Below are 20,694 nucleotides of genomic sequence, written 5' to 3'. Positions count from 1 at the left end.
AACTGAAGGGACTACTGTGTGCTGTACCAAAATATCATTTGATATAACTATCTTTCCTAAGAACTAGAAGTTTTTGCTTTAGATTATATTAAATTAAATTTTTTTGCAAACAATTTCCTGTGAAAGAAACTGTAGGTGTCAGACCAGCTTTCTACTTCCATCTTCAAAGGATTACAGTGAGTAAACAATAGAGCCAGATATTTTTTGAACCGGAGAGAGGTTTTAAAATATATTAATAGCCTATTTTTTCAGAGTTGTGCTTTAATAAAACCACATATGAGGCAAAGTGAAATCAGATCCAATGCAAGTCACCTGGCTTAAAGGGAAGAAAGCAACTGACTACATCGAGAGGTAGAGTATGAGGTACACATACCTAATCAATGAACATAAAGGTGTTTAACCCTCATTATTCAACAAAGACCTTTCATTCAATTGCAATCCTCATAACCATAAAATATTGATCTTCTATTTGGACAGCAGTATGCCTCAACTGTTGGGTATCCACCAGAGAAGACTTCTCATTCTTGATTTCAAACCAATAGAAGGTCTTTTATACCAACAAAAAGGCTTTAATTAGCCTGCTAGTGACTGCACTGGATACTGGGGTTTGCAATGTAGCTGTACAACATTTTTAAACTCACAAACAATATCCTGAGTAGATATATGTTAGATAACAAGAACAGTCATCCATAATCAGAACTACTGAAGCCAAAACAAAACAAAACAAAATCAAGGTTAGTACATTTAAAGATTTCCCCAAAACTATGAGCTTTGATTGATGAAATCTTTTTTTTTTTTCACTTGACTGGTGGTGCTATCTACATACTGAGTTTTCTGGCCTGAATACCATAATGGTACTTCCATTATGGAATGACTTGTGCTAAGGCCTGGAGAATTACTAATGTCTGGGAGCTGTAATATTAATCCTTTTCCAGGGAAAGTAAGCTCTTACAAATCTAAACAATAGAATAATATTTACTAAATATGCTAATTACATGCCATATTACTCTGATAAAACATTCTGACACAAGCAAGTTCAAGAAGAAAGGACTTATCACTGTGATAGGGAAACGCTAGTGGCAGAAATTTGGAGTAGATGACTTTGTATCCAAAGGGGGAAAAAAAAAAAGCAGAGAGATGTGTTTGATAGTACTCAGTTGGCTTTCTCTTTGTTATTCTCTTATGGTCCCCTTCCCAGAAAACATTGCTGTCAATATTTAGGGTAGACTACTCAATGTACCTACCCTAGATCACAGGCATGCTCAGAGATTAGACTCTAAAGTGATTCTACATCTTGTAAAAATGTAGAATAAAATTAAAAAAAGACTAAAAGTTCATATTAAGTTATGTAAGTAGCGCCCCCCTCCCATTATCATCACAGTGGGGAACATAGTGGCCCCCAGGCAGACACAGTGCTAGAGAAGGAACTGAGAACTTTACATCCAGATCTTCAGACAACTGGCTGTGGTCAGGTGTCACGGATGGTCCCAGCTGGGAACTAAATCCAAGGGGGAATTCTGGATACCAGGAGAGGAACAGGTTCTAGTGAGTGACAAACAGACACAACCACACACAGAGGCTGCTTGAATCTGAATGTATTTTCCTGGGTATCCCCTAGTCCAGTTGAGTTAGCACCTCAAATTAAGCATCACATACATCTGTCAAAGCTTCAGTTTTCTCAGGCAGTATAGGGTGTTTACCCATCATCCAGGGTTCATGTGGTTAAACTGTTTCTTCATCGTGGTCCACCTGTTGCCCTAGCCCAGGGGCTAGTGACAATGGTGGCATTGCAGAGCTTGGAGAGCCACCTGGCCTGCAGTGTCCTCCAAGAGCACCTCTGCTTAGTCTGCCCACTGCATTCTTCTCTGCGCCATGCCAGCAGACACCCTAAGCACCCGGCAATTAGCTCCAGCTGTAGCCTCTAGTCTCTGCCCGGTAAACTAACCAGCGGTAAACTAACCAGCGAGAGCCTGTGTCAAACTTCTGGAGTCTAAAATGAATCTTCATGAGTATTAAGTATGAACTGTTTCCTGAATCACACCTGGATAAGCTAAAAAGGTTGTTTTGGCCAAAGATTCCCTAGGTGGGGTCTGCAAAACCAAAGCAGTTCCACCCAAGCTTCCTTTGAGGCAAATCACACCTAGATAAGTTAAGAATGTTGTTTGGCTAAAGATTCCCTAGGTGGGTTCTGCAAGTGTCTTTTACAGACACAGGATCTTTCTATCAGGTGAGCCTGGCTAGAGACAGCCTGTCTGCTTAACAAACAAAGTCAAGAGTTAAAGGTGGAACAGGATTAACTTGTCTGTGGATGTCCCTGAAGTATCCAATTCAGTTGCAAATTAGCAACTCAAAAGACAGAAAACCTGGCCTCTGGGATGGGGGAGGTAGAATTGAGCTTTGCACCAACTCAAATGGAAATACTTTCTAATTTGCCCAACACCCACATTTAGGCAAGGACATTGTATGAGGGTCAAATAACAAAAGGAACCTGTGATTTTAGGATTGCTATTAATGCTTTTTTTTTTTTACCTTATTGGAGACATACTACATATATATCCTGTTGGGAGGTAAATGTAATTACACAAACAATTGGAGCAAAGCTTTGTAGATTTTTTTTGGCTACAAATTGGATTATTTTACATCTTAATTTACTTGTTTTTTTTTTTTTTTTTTTTTTTTTTTGTCCCTGCTAAGAAGGAGGAGAGTTTCAGAAGCATAGTAAATTGCCAAGTAAGATTTTCTGCTTCTTTTTAGTTCCATACTAAGAAGGAGGAGAGTTTCAGAAGCTTAGTAAATTGCCAAGTAAGATTTTCTGCTTCTAAGTAGAGGAGTTCCACAAAATCCCAGGAGACATTTCTCACCTCAGCCTGTAAAATTTTGTTTTATAGATTTCACTGGGGCCACTGTGGCAGTCAGGATGGTGGAGTGGGGGTCAGGGGTGGGGTGGGGGAAAATAGAAAAAATAAAGTTTAATAAAAAAAAAATAAAGTTCTGTAAGTAAACCAAAGTCTTTATGGGTATAATCTGTATCAAGAAAAATGTGCAAATGCAATTTAATTTATAATAGAGATAAAATTATCCATTAATTACAATTCAAATCCATTCAATATGTTATTTAAATTGAATCAATGTTATTTTGCAGAAATGAAATGAGTCATGTGAAGTGGATGGTGTTCTGCTACATACTAGTTCTCTAGAATTCTGGACTGACTTAGCAGTCTTGGACATTGTGATACATTCTCATGCTGCTTTGGCGTTTGCTGTTTGTTTCCATTTCCTTTTGTTTTCATCATTTTGACATTCTCATTTGTTCCTTTACATGATCATTTTCTCACCACCAACACACCATTTACTTTTACCTCTGTTATCTCTCTATAACTTGTGACATTTATAGTAGTATTACTTGGTGAAGGGACTTAAAAGGGGAGAGTATAGGGGGTTGGGGGAGTGGCTCAGCGGCGTGGGGGAAGGTGTCCAGGCGGGCCATTGCCTGGGCACCTCTGCCCCTGAGGGACCACACATACACAGGCATAGTATAGAATAAAGTTCATTTAGAGTAGGGGATGGGAGTTAGTGGTAGAGAGAGGCAGAGAGAGAGAGAGAAAGAGAGAGAGAGAGAGAGAGAGAGAGAGAGAGAGAGAGAGAGAGAGAGAGAGAGAGAGAGAGAGAGAGAAAATAGAGAGAGTGGAGGCCGGCCATGACCACATGGAGGGGGGAAGAGCCCAAGGGGCAGAGAGAGAATGTGGGAGAGCGGGGAGCAAAGAGGGAGAGGAGGGATAAGTATCCCCTCTTATAGTGGGCCAGATTTCTGGGGCAGGACATACCTGGCTATTGTCAGGTAGGTATGGGGTGGAGCATTGACAGAACATCAAGGCTTGGAGTCATTTTTTTTTTTCTTTTGTCATTTTAATCACAGTCCCAATTGCAGTTGCTGAAATTGAACATTAATGGTTAGGTGAAAGATGGGCATCAAAATGATTCCAGGGATGGAATCACAACTAAAACTAAATTTACAGTTTTGAAACTCACAATGGTCTGTGGTAATAAAATTCCTTACATCTTGTCTTGATAAACATTTGCATAGACCTTTGTAATTGCCTCATTTTTACAAACAACTTTGGATTCTACAGTCCTTCCTCTTTCTAGTCCACAGGATTATCAAGCTACATCAAATATTTGGCTGTGGATCTCTATATGTATTTCCATCAGTTGCTGGATGAAGCTTCTCTGATGATTATGCTAGGCCCTGTCTACAAGTATAACAGAATATCATTAGGGATCATTTTATTGACTTTTTTTTGCCAGTCCTGTTTGATTTTATCCTGGGTCTAGACTCTCCGGCCTCTGATCCCTGGTCCTCCAGACAGTGTCACATGTGAGCTTTGTCTCATTGCATGGATCTAAAGTTGGATCACTTTTTTTTTTTGGCTATTCCAATAATTTCTGTGTCACTTTTGCTGCAGCACATGTCCAGAAAGAACAAATTGTACAGCTCAGATCTTGTGTCTGAGTTGGTGTCCCAATCCTTCTCCTGGGAGCCTTACTAGGTTAGACGAATGGGTCAGTTCAGGCTCTGTATTCTACATTACTAGGAGTGTTATTTATCTAGTGTCACTATCATAGCTTCCTAGGAGTTTCTATTGTTCTAGGTTTCTAGCTTGCCTCCCAGAAGTCCCTAATTCCAATAGTCTCTCCCAGTATTTTCTCCCTCTATCCTTACCTGATCATTCCTGACCCCATCCCACACCCCTCCATTGCCTCTTCTAGATCACTTCTATTCCCTCTTTCCAGGAAGATTGCTGTGTCCCCTTTGAGTCCTCCTGGTTACTTAGCTTCACTGAGTCTGTGGATTGTAAAATGGTTATGCTTTAGTTTATAGCTAATATCTACCTATAAGTGAGTATATACCTTCTTTATTTTTTTGGGTCTGGGTTATCTCAGTTAGGGTGATTTTTTTTCTAGTTCCATTCATTGTCTGAAAATTTCATGATGTTAATTTTTTAACATGCTGCATGTGCAAGGGTAAGAGATTGTTTGGCAAGACATTGAGACATGGAGACAAGAATGGTTGAAGTTTCTATTTTTATAAGAACGTTTTGGTGAGCTGGTTCTACTTCTTTGGGGTATTCAGACACTGTTACTCACTAACCCAGAATGAAAGCTTGTCTGAGTGAGGTGTATTCCAAGGTACTCTGTTAGTTTGAGTACTGGAAGAAATAAGTGTCCTCCAAGATGGTTTTCAGTGCTATAGCTCTCTTTATTGAGAGCAATAAGACCTATGTAAACTTTGGCAAGTGGGTTTGGGTGTAAATATACATTATTATTTATTTCTAAGATGTTGAGAATGTTTCATTTGCTTGAGGAGGAATTCCAATTGCTTGCTGGACATAAACTTAATTGGGAAAAAGACAAACCTGTAATCTGTTCACCAGAAGAAATGACTACCTCAACAGTGGTGGAGGTGGGGAGTCACAAGGATACATGCACTGGGGCAAGTAGGCCCAGAAAAGGGAGAGAACAATTCTTACTCCTGCTGATCTCAAGATGAGATGTTCAATGTTTGGACACATCTTGACCTCACTCTTGCTTTGGGACTGTCCCATGACCTCACCTTACTCCACCCCATACTCCTTTGCACTTGTCACTTGTTCTCATAAGTACTCATGGGCAAATGAGAACTTCTTTACTCTCTTTCAAGCATCCTTAGTAGCCTAGCTGCCTCCCAATTATAGTGCTTGGCATCACTTTAAACAATAAAATAAACTCTTATAAAAAAAAAAAAAGGGACAAAAGTGGGACAAAGACTGAAGGAAGTGACATCCTCATCCTGGGATTACCCTATATGGGGATTCATTATGTCTGCAGACACCAAACCATACAATGTTGCCAAGGTCAAGAAGCACTTGAGGACAGGAACCTTATGTGGTGGTTCCTTAGGAAGTCCAGCCAGCAACTGACTAGTGCAGATGCGGATGCTTGGAGCCAAGCATCAGACTGAGCTAAGGAACCTGGTGGGGGAGCTGGCAGAAGGACTGCAGGAGCAGAGGGGAGTTGCAACCCCATTGGAAGAACAATATAGGCTGACTTGACCACCCAGTTCTCCCAGAGACTAGACCACCAAGCAAGGAGTATGCCTGGAAGGATCCATGGCTCCAGATACATATGTAGCAGAGGATGGCTTTGCCTGACATCAATGGAAGGGGAGGCCATCGGTCTTGGGGAGGTCTGATGCCCCAGTGTAGTGAGATGCTGGAGCAGTGGGACTGGAGAAGGTAGAAGAGTACACTAATACAAGCAAAAGGGGATGGGGGAAGGCAGAATCAGAGCTATTATTTGTTAAACCTTATTCTATGCACACAAAATATCATAATTATTAGTTCTTGTGTCCATTATTTGCATCTAGCCTTTCATCAAGATGATATATCAAGTAAATATTTGACTACTTTAGTTCTAATAAATATCAATTTGAAGAACAGAGAAAACTTTTTCAGAGCCATTAAATTCTTGAAACTTTTAATTTCAGCACAGAAGAAATGAGAAAATATAGTTGAGCATGTCCTGAAATCTCCCCTTTGGTAATTAATCGCTTGGTATCTAGAATGCTTTCCTGGTTTCAGATTTTTACTTACAGATCTTCAGCTCTGAAGGACTGCAGTTAAAGAAAACAGCTCTGTGAGTCAAGATAAGGTCCATGAAATTAGAGGAAAAATTTGATCCACAACTGATAGTAAAAGTTACATTCCCAATCAACTTAATATTGTGTTACAGTTTTGATTCCTCATTAAAAGAGAGTGTGTGTGTTCAACAGCATCACATATCTGTGTGATCATAGAACTTTAATTTTGGAAGAGAAATTTAAAATAAGCTGGACTAACTCCTGTATTTTGAACATGAGGGGGCATGCATTGTGGTCTAACATACAGAGAAACATCTCTCTGGTTTTATTAGAAGGTAGAAAACAAAACTGATCCTTAAGAAGGAAAATGATAATTTAAGAAGGGCTCCAAGTTCTTTGTAAAGGCCTTTACCTGAGATGAAGGTAAAACTCAAAATCAATCTTTTCAATAACACATATTTCACTTATTGACACAGGATTGTTTTTCTACTGTATAGAAAGTTTTAATTGAGTAGGTTCTGGACACAGATTTCTCAGCTCTATGCACAGTAGGACTTATTTGTAAAAATTAAAGTTGTTAAAAAGAAATAATGTTATTCTTTAACTTTAGGGATTGAGCTGGAAATGAAAAGAAGAAATACAGAACTTCAATTCTTGTAATTGAGAAATACTTCATTCTCCTTATGTTGTGGTTAATTTCCTGGCTTTTTGTATCTTGAGAGAAATAAGATGTGGTTTTTAAACTCTCAATGGGCCATCATCAAAGGGCATAAAGGCATTATGAGCTGGTCAGGATATCAACAAAGCAGAAGAGCCTCAGGATCAACTTCTAATACCTAAATAACATAATATCTAACAACATGAGTTCAGAGTTTACCAACAAAAGGAGTATACCCTTTAGTATTCCTTTATAACTTTACAGAATTTGAAAGTTTTATGTTTTAAAGTTACAGCTGAGTGTGTGTGTGTGTGTGTGTGTAAAACATATGCAAGCCCAGTATACCTTTACAGAATTTAAAAGATTTATAATATTTTTTAGTTACAGCTGGGCATAAACACACACACACACACACACACACACACACACACACACACACACACATGTAAAAAGAAAGAAGAAAAGAAAAATATACTGGTCTCCTTCTCCAGTTTCTGGTACCTACCATAATATTCCCAATATTATTTTTTCTAGAAAATTTAAAGGTAGACTGCTAATTGTTGTCCAATGTGTGAAGAATTAAATAATTGTTTAGGGAATATGTTGAAGCAGTTGGTACAGAAAAAGAAAGCCAGAGATATAGAGAGAAGCAAGACTGTCAAAATAGCAAAAGGGTTTTCAAATTTTGAGAATAGTTTTTTGCCATATTTTGAGGATTAGATTTAGATTGATGAAAATGGAAATTATATTCTTAAAATTCAATTAGTGCATCACACTTTTATTTAAGTCCTCACCATTATTCCTTTGTTCTTCCATTGCTATAGAAATGGAATAGTAGCCTGGGCTCTAAATTAAAATATAGGCGATAAGCAGTTCATATACACTTGAACCATAGCCATCAAAAGAAGATACATAAATTTCCTCACCATAAATGTTTTTCTATATGCTATTGATGCTTTACAATTTTATATAACATTCAGTATTTGACCATACTGAACTTGAAAATATTTTTAGAGATGGTTGCACTTTCTAAATACCTTTATTTTGTTATTGACATAGTATAACAAACATAATAATTCTCTCTATGCATTGAAGCCACCGAATTCTGAATTGATACAGGAAATAAAACATTTTTAAATTTGTAATATAAGAGATAGATATTTTGCTGTAGACATAAGAGAAAACTCTTTTGTTGGGTTCCATAGATGCCTGCAGCTATTACAAAGTGGATAGCTGGAACAGAAGCTGAGGGATGAATAGGGAAGGGGCGAAAAGAAGTATGGCTAAGACAATATTTACTGATCAAAGCCGGAGACTTTAATGGTGCCAGACCTTTTAACAGTTTGGGCAAACCCTTCCCCCCCAGACTCTGGGCTGAGTTCCGGTGGAAGTTGTCTAGCTTCTCTTGGAGGTCCTTGTCTTGACTGCTCTGGCAGCTGGGTGGGTCACCTGCTTAATTCAGGAATTCCTAGACCTGGAGGAACAATGAACTTAACCTTTACTTCAAGCACTCCACCCTAGGTGGAGCAGGATCCTGGCTATCTGGGAGATGTTAACCTTGACCTTAGTCAAGTAGACTCTTAGCACTACACCCAAGGATAAATATTCTACTTTAACCTACTTCCCTATTATGTCTGAATGGCAGATTCCTGCCAGAAGCCAGGGATTGTCCTTGACCAAGTGCATGACTGCCCCAATATGGCTCTGTACACTCTTTTCCTCTCTTTAAAAACAGACTATTCTCAATGTTTATGTAAATATATGTTAACTAAATACATATATGGTTTAGATTGATTACAAAGATGCTCATTTCATTATCTTAATAGTTCCATACCTACAAATCTTATGGTTTTATATTACTGTGAAGTTGATAGAGCCTTTAAGTTTTAAATAGGCTTACTATATATTAAGAAATGTTACACATAAGATTTTCTGCCTCCTCAATATATGAATATATTACTGTACCTTGTGATTTGACAGCCAGTGAATCAATTATTTTGCATTTTAAGGATAGGTATGCCTTAGGAAAATGGCCAACATTTGTGTTTATATGATATTAATCAATGTCTGAGGTTCTGGTTTCATGTGTAGCCGAGTAAACTGAGTCTGGCATGGTTAATATTTATTATTCTTTGGTAATGGCACATGGCCAAAAGGTGAAAAGCATTGTGACTTTTTGATTTTGTTTTTATAGCACATGCAACTACACTTAGCTAAAGAATACAACACACTGCTTCTACTTTATAAACAAAACTATTTTCACTCTTGGAAATACATGATAACATAACAAAGACTTTATAGTTAATTGTGCAAGAATAGAAAGACAGAAAACTCACTTCAAAGATGGAAGTTTTGGGGTATTAAGGAAAAACTCTGAGAAGTATTTGTCCCTTTGTTTTGAAAGACAGAAAATGAAAGAAGCCATTCTTGCTCCAAATGGCCAAGGGTTGGCAGTAGTGATTAAACTCTTAGTGAGTTCAATTTGCTTAATTACATTTAGAATTTTGATCAGGGTTGTTTTCTTTTCTTGCTTTTATATTTTATTTTTATTTTTGGCACCTGGGTTAGTCATATTTATCACGTTTATGACCTTAGCTATGAGAGTCTTGGGAATGTGTTTCCAGTATCACACATTTTTTTTTATTTCTTATTTTATACTTCATCTGTTTACATCAAAGTATGCTAGGATCTAGATCTAAGTTTTATACTGCTATATGGTAAGAGATCTTCAACACAAGTGATGTGACTTTGAGTCTACACTCTGATATATATAAGAGAAAATATGACTTATTGTGAAGTTGTTTAGATTTTCTTTCCCTTGGTTGCTTTAAATATAAAATAAGCATAGTAGAATTTACTTTGTAATTGATCACATGAGATGCAGTGAGTTAGTACTTGTGAAGCACTGTAAAACATCCTGATGCTCACAATTAATCATTGACTCTAACCTATGTTGATCTTCATTTAACTTGAAACTGTAAACTAATGGATATTTTAGGGTGATACAGAGATAATCTGTGTTAATTGCTTTCCCATTACTGATCTCAGGTCTGACAAAAACAATAGGAATAGCTTATCTTGTTTCATATTTTCAGAAGGATTTTAGTCTACAAAAGTATGAAAGAAAAGGCTTTATGGCTTTGCTTGTGATAGTATATATTTTTTCTAGATGCTATTAATGCTTTACAATTTTATATAACATTCAGTTTTTCACCATTCTGAACTTAAAAATATTTTTATATTTTTATAATATATATTTATATAGAATATATTTTATGTATTATATATTTATGATATATTTTATTTATAATAAATGTAATATATTTCATAATATATTTCTATTTATTTATTTGCTTTATATCCCAATCTCAACACCCTGTCCTCTCAGTCCCACAATCACAAATCCCTTTCTTCCCTTTCTTTAAGGAAGCCCCTGTTGGGTATCACCTCTCTCTGGGATATCAAATTGCAGTGGGACTAAGAGCATTCTTTTCCAATAAGGTCCAACCAGATAGTCCAGATAGTGGAAGGAAGTCAAGACAGCCTCTGCTCCAATTCTTAGGGTACCTACACGAAGACCAAGCTACACATCTGCTACAAATGTGTAGGGGAATAGGTTCTGCCCTTTCATGCTCTTTGGTTGGTGCTTCAATTTCTGCCAGGCCCCCATGGGTCCAGTTTAGTTTACTCTGAAGGTCTTCCTGATGTGTCCTTGACACCTCTGGCTCTCTCAATCCTATTCCCTAGTATTCTACAAGACTCCCTGAGCTCCATCTTATGTTTGGCTCTGAGTCTCTGCTTCTGTCTCTATCAGCTGCTAGATGAACCTTTCTGAGAGACAGTTATGCTAGGTTCCTGTTTGCAAGCATAGCAGACTATCATTAATGGTGGCAGTGATTGGCTCTTTCCTGTGAGATGGGTCTCAAATTGGGCTAGTTGTTGGTTGACTGTTAATGCCTGGTAATTATATTATCAAATTAAGCATTCTGTTCTTTATGGAATGCCTATTTATTGATTTATTTTTAGTTTTATTAACTCTGTTTTAAGTAAAACACTTTATTACTTCATGCCATCTTTACTTCTAAAGACATTCCAGTAATCCTATCTTCAAAGAACATTCTCTAATATCTTTTACAATTGTCTTTTTGATGTTTCTGGTCTTCTCTTGTACTTTGAGCAAACTTCTCCAGGGCACATTTATTTATTTGTGTGTGTGTGTGTGTGTGTGTGTGTGTGTATGTGTACGTACTTGTGCTTATGTGTGTTAACATGGGACACATGTGCCATGTATATATTAATGCTTCAGGGCTTATGTATTTATGTTGGTATATTTGTGTGTTTGTACTCATGAAAGCATGTGTACATGTGTATATGTGTGCATGCATATGCAGAGGGTCATCAGGTGTCTTTCTTCCTACATGCCCTCCTTATTTTTAGATACAGGGTGTACCTAGACCTCACAATTGATTAGGTGGCCTGGCCAATGGATTGTTTTTATCATAGCCTTCTCAGTGCTAGTGATCTAACCAACCAGGATGCATGCTACTGTGCCTGTTTTTTTTTTCATGAGTGCTGTTAATCCAAATACAGACCCTTATACTCTGTCACAGGCATTTACCCGTAAGTCAATTCCCCAGGTTCAATCAGGTTTTTTTCCCCATTTTGCTGAAATAGACTGAGAGACTTCCCTGGGGAAAGAATCTTCCTTTCTCATTATCAACACCTGCTGTAGTGCCAAGCATGTAAAACAATCCACTATTAATTAGTGCATGATGATCTGAACTTGGACCCTGTTAAGGGTAAACAAACTGCCATGACTGTTAAGAGAGCTTTCAGGTCTCCATATCCAGCAAAGGACATATTTATGATCACATAGTTTTTGAAGAAACTAATGAAGAGAACCAGAAAGAGATTGTGACCTAGAGGAAAACAACCTATCAGTGTTTCTTATCATAAAAATCGCATTAAAATATGATTGAGAGTCAGATTTTCCCTAAAATTGTAAAATTTCTATTTCTCATTTACAGATTTTTATTTAAAGGGCTTCTTCTTCTTCTTCTTCTTCTTCTTCTTCTTCTTCTTCTTCTTCTTCTTCTTCTTCTTCTTCTTCTTTTTCTTCTTCATTTTTATTTAAAAAAGATGTTTTTCTTCAGTGTTAATAATGATATAAAACAACTTGGCCTTGCAATGACATTAACAATCACTCTACCTTTTTGTCACTTAATTTTGTATACTAATCACAGTCAGAACTTAAAGCGATCAAGAAAATATACATAAAAGCTAATATCTGTGTTTTAATATAGGTATTAAAGTTTAGATAATGGTAATATGGATACTTAAAGGGTATATTTGAGAATGTAATTAAATCACAAGTATATTTCAATTATTTTTAAAAAGGTGCAGAATTCTTTTTTATGATTGTTTGAACTAGACATCAAAAGACATAAAAGGGAATTGACTTTTGAGAAAACACACTTTAGATAGCTAGTTAAAAGAATAAGTGGCAACTATATTTTACATAATATATAAGATTTATTATTGACAAAATTTACTGCACAAATGCTTCATAACAACTCAAGAAAAAAGCTATGTGTAGGCTTTCAGAAATGCATTTCTTTATTTTATGAATTATAAATAGTCTTTTATAATTATAAAATTATAATTATATTTATAATTAATTATAAATAGTTTATTTTATGAATTATAAATAGTCTCATATTGTCTATTGGGATTTTTTTTAAAGATTCTGTTTTTCTAGATCAACTAAATAGTTTTGCTATATATAGTACAAGTTATTAAATTATATATGTAAAGAGTAAATTTTATAGTCATTTTTGATAAAATGACTGTAACTTTTAAAATAATATCATCAGAATTATAATTAATTAGTTTTATGTTTTAGTTTGTTTTGACTTTCTTAAAGTTGACATATTGTAGCTTAACTTCCTCTGACCATTCAATAATGTAATGTGCCAGTATTCATGTGATATTAAAATTCTAGTGATGTGCTTACTATTGGGGGTTGAGTCAATAGCCAATTAGTGTTCACACTTATGCACAATCGCAAAATATTAACAATGAACCATCTCAGAAGCTTTCTACTCAAGTTATTTCTAGAGTACCCAACTCCCCAGTGAAGAATGACCTCAATATACACCTTTGTGATTCACATACATATCAAAAGAACACTAGTAACTCAAGGAGAAACAAGCTGGAATTAAAAACTGAAAGCCAGGCTAATATCTAATATATACAAAGAACTCAAGAAGGTAGAACCCAGAGAACCAAATAACCCCATTAAAAAGTGGGGTACCAAGCTAAACAAAGAATTTTCACATGAAGAACTTCGGAGGGCTGAGAAACACCTTAAGAAATGTTTAACATCATTAATCATTAGGGAAATGCAAATCAAAACAACCCTGAGATTTCACCTCACACCAGTCAGAATGGCTAAGGTCAAAAACTCAGGAGATAGCAGATGCTGGCGTGGATGTGGAGAAAGAGGAACACTCCCCCACTGCTGGTGGGATTGTAAGATGGTGCAACCACTTTGGAAATCAGTCTGGAGGTTCCTCAGAAAACTGGGCATGGCACTTCTGGAGGACCCTGCTATACCACTCCTGGGCATATAACCAGAGGATTCCCCAGCATGTAATAAGGACACATGCTCCACTATGTTCATAGCAGCCTTATTTGTAGTAGCCAGAAGCTGGAAAGAACTCAGGTGTCCCTCAACGGAGGAATGGATACCAAGAATGTGGTATATTTACACAATGGAGTACTATTCAGCCATTAGAAACAATGAATTCATGAAATTCATAGACAAATGGATGGAGGTGGAGAACATCATACTAAGTGAGGTAACCCAGTCTCAAAAGATCAATCATGGTATGCACTCACTGATAAGTGCATATTAACCTAGAAACTTGGAATACCCAAGAAATAATCCACAAATTAAATGATGTCCAAAAAGAACAGAGGAGTGGCACCTGGTTCTGGAAAGACTCAATGCAACAGTATAGGGGAATACCAGAACAGGGAAGTGGGAAGGAGTAGATGGAGGAACAGGGAGAGGGAAGAGGGCTTATGGAACTTGTGGGGAGTAGAGACCCAGAAAAGGGGAAATCATTTGAAATGTAAATAAAGAATACATCGAATAACAAAAAATTAAAAAAAACAAAGACACCAGGAGATTAAGGCTGAAGTCCCCATAGGTGGGCATAGTCAGCTTGAGCATGCAGAAGAAGATGTCTTTCAAGGCCTCTTTGTTGATGTAGTAGGTCTTATGGTGTTCTCCACCAGCTGATACACAGGCAGCATGGCATTGTAGGGCTCCCCACTGTTTCCGACACCTTGGGTGATGGCACCACCCTGAACATATTCATGATTCTGTCTGGGAACTCCTCCTCCATATCTTACTTATGAGCAAGGTCCCCACGCCTGAGCCAATGCCACCTCCTAGTGAGTGGGTAAGCTAGAAGCTTGTAGATTTCTGCCTATTTGTGCACCATGTCCAGGATTGCATCCACTAAATCTGTGCCCTTGGTGTAGTGACCCTTCACCCAGTTGTTGTCTGCTCCAGACTGACCAAACACAAAGTTGTCTGGCCGGAAGATCTGGCTAAAAGGGCTGGAGTGGACAGAGTCCATGGTGCCAGGTTCCAGGTCAACCATCCTGGCTCTGAGGACATAATTTCCACCTGTGGCCTCGTTGTAGTAGACATTGATTCTCCCCAGCTGGAGATTACTGTCCCCATGATAGGCCCCTGTGGGGCCAATGCCATGCTCACCACTGATGACTTTCCAGAACTTGGCCCCATCTCATTGCCGCATTGCCAGGTTTGCAAATGCACGATTTCCTGTGTGGTGGTGTCGGCTGATGGACCAGTGTCGACCCGCGACTGTGGCTATAGCTATGTACAGAAGGGCTGCAGAGCCGAATTATATAAATCTTAGAACTCAAATGAGGACTAGACATAGTTCAGTTCAGAAATAGACCAAGGAAGTGTGGTAGAGGTATATAAGGTGTAGAGACTTAGATGATTTTCAAGTGCTACTCCAAGTCAAGAAATGATCAGTTAGTGTCCTATATGGCAGAATGTGAGCATGATGATTAATTTGAATAAAAGGAGCCTCTAAGCTTATGTAAATAAGGAAGCTCACAGTGTGTTAAAGCTAAGATAAATGAAGAGTGAAGTTGTCCACATTCTCTTTACTGAGGGATCCTATTTTAGAATGCACTGTAAATAAAAAGCTTCCCTTCTTCCAATTTAATTCCACCCCAATCTAGCAAAGGAGGACAGTTTAAATACCCCTACATCTGAAGCCAAGAAAAGCACTAGCTAAGTATTTATAAATAGAAATCTACAGGTGGAATTCATAGGGAGTTGAACCATTTCTCAGCAATAAATATAGCAGGGAGTCAGAAGCTTGTAATTATAGGAAAACACCCTTATTCCTACAGTAAAGTTACCATTGTGGAAGTAGTATTAAAACAAAAATAGCTACCAAGATAAAAGAAACCAGAAGTAGCAGGGTATGTTTAATGCAGCCAAACTTAAAAGAAAGAATGTCATGAACTATTAGAAGAGAATTGATAAGGGCCTCCAAAATGGTCCTTGATGAGAAATAAATAGACAGACTTATAAGACTCTGTTACCTTGCATAAATATTCACTCCATAGTAGTACTAACTAATGTTAAACTTACTGGTAGTTAAATAATTATTGTTCCAAGCATTTCATCTTAGCTTGTTTTTTTATTTTGTTGGAGACATATCCTTGCCTAGCCTCAAACTGTTAGTAATCTAGCTTCTGCCTCCTAGGTACTGAGATTAAAGGTGTATGCCATCACACTCAGCTCTATTTGCTTTTAATTCTCAATTTGATACATTCTAGAGTCTTCTGAGAAGGGACTCAATTAAGGAATTTTCAGGATGAGATAAGCCTGTGAACGTGTCTCTGGGTATTGTCTTGATTATTAGTTGATTGATAAATATTAATAGTTTGTAGCAATATTCTCTGGGCAGGTAGTCTGGGCTGTTTAAAAGAGGTAGCTGAGAATAGGCCAGCCTAGAACTGAACAAGCAAGTAGTATTGATCAAGTCTAGAATTTTGCAATAAGTAAAATAATATTGATATAACATGATAGGCAGAAAAACTGGAGAGTTTAACATATTCTGATTACAGCTGTTGTTGATTTTTCACAATAATCTCTCACATCATTTCAAATATAGATGTCTGACTCTACCTTTACTTTACAATGCTCAAGGTCCTTTTCCTAGCAGTAAAGGTTGGGAAGTCCAGGGAATCTCCACCTGTTTTCAATGGTACTAACAATTCTTCCTATGTAGAAGAAAGCTTTAAAAATAGAGGATGCCAATAGTTTCTTTCTATTTACATTTGTTTCGTATATGTTCATGTTTGTATGTGTATTTGTGTGTATGTACATGTGTGTCATTCAAAGTTTGTATCTGATGTCTTCCTAGATTATAGTCCACTTTTTTCCCAGAGACAGGGTCTCTCACGTAAACATGAACTTTGCTACTTCTTTCCAGTCTAGCTAATAAGCTTGCAAAAGGATCCTATTTATCTGCCTCTGTGGTGCTGGGATTCTAGAGAGCCCACCACATGTCTCAAAATGTGGTGTGTGACTTATGAAGATGTGAACATGTTTTTGTGTGACTTATGAAGGCTTGGAATCCTGTCTACACACTTGCATGGCAAGTGCTTTACCCACTGAGCAATAGTTACAGCCCCACAAGCTAATTTTGACAGTGTATCATTTTCCCCCTGATCTATTTTTTTCTTTTGTTGAAAACAGATTTTTTTTTCTCACACAATACATTCTGAATGTGGTTTCACCTTCCTTGGCCCCTACAAGTTCCTCCACACTTTTCCTTCCATCTGAATCCATACCCTTTCTGTCTCTCTTTAGGAAAGAAAAAGGCACCTAGAAAATAATAATGAAACAAAGCAGAATAAAATAAACAAAACAAATAGGAATAGGACAAACATATGTAGACACAGGGTTACACATATTTTTACACAAGGAATACCACAAAAACACAACACTGGAAGTCATGTTATATTGTCAAAGGAGCTGTAAGGTTAAACAAATCCCCCAACAAAGCATTATGAGACAAAGAACCTCCAAGATATTGCTGAGTTTTGTTTTTGTTTTGTTTTTATTTTGTTTAGGAGTGTGTGTGTGTGTGTGTGAGTGTATGTGTGTGTGTCTCACTTCTACTGCTAGACAAATAGTGGGAAACATTGGGACATTCAATGATAAATAGAATGTTTTATTTATTTATTTATTTTTATGTTTTTTATTTAAAATATTCTTTACTCATCTAATACATTTTGACCACAATTTCCACTCCTTTCACTCCTCCCTGCTCCCTGCTACTCCCCTATTTCCCAGTTGCACATTAGTCTCTTTTTCTTCAAAGGAGCAAGCCTACAAGAGACAGCAATAAACACCACAAAACAAGATACAATAAGACAAGGCAAAAACCCAATAGGAGGAACAGAATCCCAAGATTTATCAAAAGAGTGAGAGATACATCTGCTTCTATTACTAAGAGACCCAAAAGACAACCAAGTTAATAGCTATAGAATATACTCAGACAACCTGGTCCATGCCCATGCTGGGCTGATGCTTGCTGAGACCAAATTAGTCCTGATTAGGTAATTCAATGGGCCACATTTTCCTAATGTCCTCCATCCCCTCTGACACTTCAAATCTTCCCTCCTCCCTTCTGTGTAGTTTCCTAATCTCCAAAGAGAGGGACCTGATGGAGATCTCCAAGTGACCCTCTTTCTCCACATGTCTGTCTCTGCAACCTGTTTCTATCTACAACTGGAAAAAGTTTCTCTGAAGAGGACTTGACAAGGCTCCAATAAGAATAAAAGAGTTTTATTAAAAATCATTTGTTTTATTTATTTAGTTCTACTCTAAGTGTCTAAGATATCCAGTCTCTAGTTTAGGCAGTGTCAGAAGTGGTGGTGTGATCCTTAAGTTAAATGAGACATTTATTAGCCACAAAAAACACTTACTGTGTCACCCCAAAATCTCTTATAGGTAGGACAGATTTTAGGTCAAAGGTGTTGCAACTGGGTTGATGTCCAGGTTTCTCTTTCCATAGCCTATAGAGGACCATCCCACACCAAGCAGACTAGAATATAGGGCTGACCCGCTGGTTCTAACAGAAATAAAATTATAACACTGTCCTCCCCTTTTCTCTCTCCTGCCAAGCCACTCCCAGTTATTCTCCACCAAACCCCTCTCATACCCTTACACTCTCAAGTGGATAATCCTTTTTTCTTTGATTATATTTGTTACAAAATCACACACACAAACATACACACACACACACACAAACACATACATTTCAATAGGACTTACTGGGTATCTTTTTGTTTTTTATTTTTTGTGTGTATGAAGTTTCAAAGCTGTCAAGTCTACATGGACAATGAGTCAGAAGTATCATCTCTGAGAAAGGCTAACATTGCTTCTCCCAGTGATCAGTCCCTGCCCATAGTTCTTTGTCTAGGTGTGAGACCTTGTGAAACTTATGCTTTCCATGTTAGCATGCTATTCTTAACTTTGTATTGCTGTTTTCTAGGTGTTGTTCACATAACAAAATTAAGATATACTATTTCATAGCAGTCATCCTAGCACTCTGTTTCTTGAAAGTTTTCCACCCCTTCTTCTGATATAATCCATGACCCATAGATGCAGATGCTGTGGTGTATATGTATCAACTTTACTTGGAGTCCCATAATCTGTTTTTTACAATTGTAGTTTTCTGTGATGGTCCATTTGCTTCAAATGGGAACATCATGATGAGGGTTCACAGCAATACTTATTTGGGAATATAAGGAAAATATTTAGAATGTGACAAATAATTTGCTATTCTAGCACAATGGAAGTAGTAGATTCTATCCTAAGGTCTATGACCTCACTACCCCAAAATATGTTTCCTGTACCAGGCCTGATTTTCACCCTGTTTGAAGAGACTTAAATTCAATTAGACATCCATTGCTTGTCACTGACATACATATGAGTGTTGTCCACATTTTCATCTTTATGCATAAGTTATCCTGTTGATAATACTGCCTTATTTTTATCTTATTTCACCTATCCACATCAAACTTATAGCAAAGCTTTGAGAAATTTTCCTTTCATGAAAAGCTTATTGTTATAAGAAACTCTATGTTTTCTCTTGTCATATTGATTTACTAGTGCTGCCACTTACTTCATTTACCTTTTCAAGGGTAGGCATTATTGTCTTTATTTAGCTAGATCTGTCCCTCATTCTTCTTCTGCTCTTCATTGACACTCATTACTGTACGCACAATTGGGGCAACAAAAAAACTGAGTTTCTACAACTCAATTTTCACTTAGTTAGAGAAGAAATCCACATCTATATGAAATCGTTTGGAGTAACAACAACAAAAAAAACCCAGGATAGCTAAAACTATACTCAACAGTAAAAGAACTTCTGGGGGAATCAGTAACCCCGACCTCAAGCAATACTACAGAGCAATAATGTTATAAGCTGCATGGTATTGGTACAGTGACAGGCAAGTAGATCAATGGAATGGAACTGAAGGCCCAGAAATGAAGCCACACACCTATGGTCGCTTGATCTTTGACAAAGGAGCTAATTTCATCCAGTGAAAAAAAGATAGCCTCTTCAACAAGTGGTGCTGCCTCAACTGGCAGCTAGCATGCAGAAGAATACAAATCTGTCCATTCCTATCTCCTTGTACTAAACTCAAGTCCAAGTTGATCAAGGACCACCACATAAAACCAGACACACTGCAACTAATAGAAAAAAACTGGGGAAGACCACTGAACACATAGGCACAGAGGAAAATTTCCTGAACAGAACCCCAATATCCTATGCCCTAAGATCAAGAATTGACAAATGGGACCTCATAAAATTACAAAGCTTCTGTAAAGCAAAGGATACTGTCAATAGGACAAAACAGCAAACAACTTTATCAACCCTACCTGCTACAGAGGGCTAGTATGCAATATATACAAAGAACTAAAGAAGTTAGAATTCAGCAAACCAAATAATCCTATTAAAAATGATGTACATAGCTAAACAATGAATTTGCACCTGAGGAATATTTAATGGCTGAGAAGCATCTAAAGAAATGTTCAACATTGTAAGTCACCTCAATGGGGAAATGCAAATTAAAACAACCCTGAGATTTCACCTCACACCAGTCAGAATGGCTAAGATAAAGAACTCAGGAGATTACAGGTACTGGAGGGGTTTTGAAGAAAAAGAAACACTCCTCCACTGCTGGTGGGATCACAAGCTGGTAAAACCACTCTGGAAATCAGTCTGGCGGTTCTCAGAAAACTAGGCATAATACTACCGGAGGACCCTACTATACCACTCCT

General features: G+C 37.4%; 1 pseudogene; it reads right to left on the bottom strand.

The window, feature by feature from the left end:
* LOC127664145 (tubulin beta-4A chain-like) overlaps positions 1-19,558 on the bottom strand; it is a 43,655-nt pseudogene extending 24,097 nt beyond the window's left edge.
* Positions 19,559-20,694: the final 1,136 nt, after the last annotated feature.

The sequence above is a fragment of the Apodemus sylvaticus genome, chromosome 13 (assembly GCF_947179515.1).
Source record: "Apodemus sylvaticus chromosome 13, mApoSyl1.1, whole genome shotgun sequence".
NCBI lineage: Eukaryota > Metazoa > Chordata > Mammalia > Rodentia > Muridae > Apodemus > Apodemus sylvaticus.
Note: the sequence above shows the minus strand (reverse complement) of the source record. Positions and strands in the feature narration are given on the sequence as shown.